Raw genomic sequence first — 2,686 nt, forward strand, 5'->3', positions numbered from 1 at the left:
TTGGTTGAATCTCTTCCTTACCTTTGCCCATCCCTCTTCCCTGTCCCCATTTCTCCTGTAGGAAGTCCAGTGCTGTGTTGGGCACACCACAGATTAACATGGTGACACTATGGTGTTTGCTGCTTCGTTCCTGTTGCTCTCGTAATAACTTCTCAAACCCCCTGTATGCAGCTCAGGTTTTGCTGCTGCTTGGCAGGCATGATACAAGGACACCGAACCCAAAAATGTGATTATTTTTTTTTTTTTTTAATTCTCTCTTGTCCCAGATATTCATCAACAGATGTAATAAAAATATTTTAAAACCTTGCCTCGCTTACATCCTTGGATCATCACAGCTGTAACACACCTGCCATGAACAGCATCCCCTTCTGTTTGCCTTTTTTACGGCCTCAAAGCACAGAGCTCATGTCGTCAGGTAACTACCTGCAGTAATCCCAAGACCTCCTTCCCCAGCAGCCACAGCTAATTTTGCAGCCCAGCGTTGGGTATGCACAACTGGGGCTGTTTTTCTCCCTGCTGCATGATTTTTTCATCTGCTGCGTGACTGCCTGCTCCCATTGCGGCTTCTGGAGTGATGTCCTGGGCTGGGGCACTGCTGCTCCTGGGAAAGACCAGTGCCAAAGATCCCTGCACGTGAGGGGAGAGAGTTTATAACCTGCCAAATTTCTGAATTGAGGCTGTTTTGGGCCCATAGCAAGAAGCAGCAGAGTTTATTTCCAGCTCAGAGCTCTGCTCCTGCCCGTGGCACAGCCTGGCTGCTCCCCTGGGCATGGTGCATCGGGCTGTGATGCAGGACATTGCCCTGTGCCAGCATCCTCCCTGCCGAGGACAGACCCCACCATGAGCATTCACAGCCAATTTGTGTTTTGGCTCTTACCTCTTCCCAGCAGGTCTCGGGGCTTTGGCTTCCATCGGGCAGAGCTGCGAGGGCACCTGGGTGCGGTGGTCGCCTGCACCTCCAGGGACAGCATTGGGCAGAGGGGTGATGTTGGCAAGCAGGAGCCAAGCGGTCCCCAGCCCCGCAGGGAGAGTGCTGGCGGAGGCAGCGTGAGCCCTTCTTGCAGGCGGGGGGGAACGAGCCCCTTTGCACTGGCCATGAAATCAGTCATGTGTAGGTTTTTGTCCAGCCCTGGGGGGTGGGGGAAGGAATGTGGGTTGGGCGAAGTCTAGGATTACACCACTGCTGAATTTTTCTTTCCACACTTTAAATAGCCAGCACCTTTCGGTCCTGCCTTTGCGTCTCCCGTTGGCTCACGCCCTGACAGCACCATCCGCAAAGGTAACACCTCTGCCCCTGTTTTCTTTTGCCCTGCTCCCCCCGCACCCCACACCCACTCGGGTCTGCCGTGGATTGAGAGGTCACGGTGCGCTTTCTGCCTGTTTAATAATTTTCTAGCGTGGAGGGGTCCTCCCAGTCCTTCCTTGTGGCTGCTGTCAAATGCCTGCCAGCGTTTCTTGCTCCTCTTCACGTCCCGAAGTGTTTTACAGGGGACTGTATAGGGGGAGGGGAGAGGTTGAAAGTGCTGCTTTGCCTTTCTTTTTTTTTCCTTTTCTTTTCTCTCCTCTCCCTGGATGGGGGAGAGTTTTATTTGCTGCCAGTGCCTTTTCCTGCTCTCCTGGCAAGGGACTTGCAGGCGGGAATGAATGGCAGCGTTAGGCTGGGGCTGGGAGAGCTGCCTCTGCGGGCAACAGCGGGCTCGAGGGCCAGCACCATGCAGAGGAAGGTGCCCTCCTTGGCATGAGGTCCTCTGCAATCTCAGCTTTGGCACCAGGCGTTGGTGGGAACCCTTTGCCCCCGTGGGACTCGGCGGCCAGGAGGGTGTCCTGCCCATGAGGAATGGCCCCAAACACCCCCTGATCCCCCTAAATGGCTGCAGCGGAGCTGGTGCCAGCCGCGGCACCTGTGTCTGTCTCCTCACCCTGCCCTGCACCAGCAGTCATGCTATGCCCTGGCTTTCCTGGGAGGAGAGGTGTCCTCTCGGAGGGTTTTGGGGGAAGAGGTGCCCAGCTACTATGTGCCAATCTTGTGTGTCCCTTAGCAGAGATCTGTTTAGAGACAGGAGAAGCTCTTGCAGGGCCAAAGCTTCCCGAGAGCGGTGCTGTGGGGAGCCTCTGCACCTCTGCAGGCAGCGGGCAGATATTTGGAGGGGCAAACCCTGGGAGAGGAGAGTCATCCCAGATGGCCATGGCATCTGCACCCTTTCTTTCCCTGCAATTACAAGGATAGAACCATCCTGAAAAATCACCTTCTCTCACAGCCTAGTAGATTGCCAACAACAGTTGCCACCGCCAAAAGCAGAAACTTGTTTCCCTCTTATTTCAGTTTGTCCCCTTCCTACATCTACGACTTCTCTGTGTTTTATGGCTTTCATTACCTGGCCTGTAAAACCCGGCCTTGGTGAGCAGCAAGAGGGGAGAAGGGAAACCCTTATAAAATATCCTGTCAAGTATTTGATCCTGTTCTCATCGCTCTCCAGCCCTAAGTCTGTTCCCAGTATCTGCCACGGTGAGAGCTCCAGCCTGGCTGAGCCGCTGGGTCTCCTGTGTACTGCTGTGCTTAAAGGATGGGCTTCCAGAGGCAGGAGTGTTTTGAGATGAATCAGTTAAAAATAATGCAATTGGTAGTGGCTTTTAAGGACTAGTTTTGGACTAAGCAATGAAAGTGCATGCATGTTCTTAGCACCTT

The 2,686-nt window shown here is 53.8% G+C and overlaps 1 protein-coding gene across 1 annotated transcript in view; it reads left to right on the top strand.

Annotated features, from left to right (window-relative positions):
• The first annotated feature begins 370 nt into the window (after positions 1–370).
• The window catches only part of LOC104129751 (sodium- and chloride-dependent GABA transporter 2), a 34,609-nt gene continuing 32,293 nt past the window's right edge, over positions 371–2,686 (top strand). Inside the window, exons 1-2 of the mRNA XM_035898129.1 lie at positions 371–415; positions 1,213–1,279. The gene's annotated coding sequence lies outside the window, so the exon portion shown is untranslated. The remainder of the gene's footprint in view (positions 416–1,212; positions 1,280–2,686) is intronic.

Source organism: Egretta garzetta, unplaced genomic scaffold, assembly GCF_000687185.1.
Source record: "Egretta garzetta isolate BGI_Z169 unplaced genomic scaffold, ASM68718v1 scaffold427, whole genome shotgun sequence".
NCBI lineage: Eukaryota > Metazoa > Chordata > Aves > Pelecaniformes > Ardeidae > Egretta > Egretta garzetta.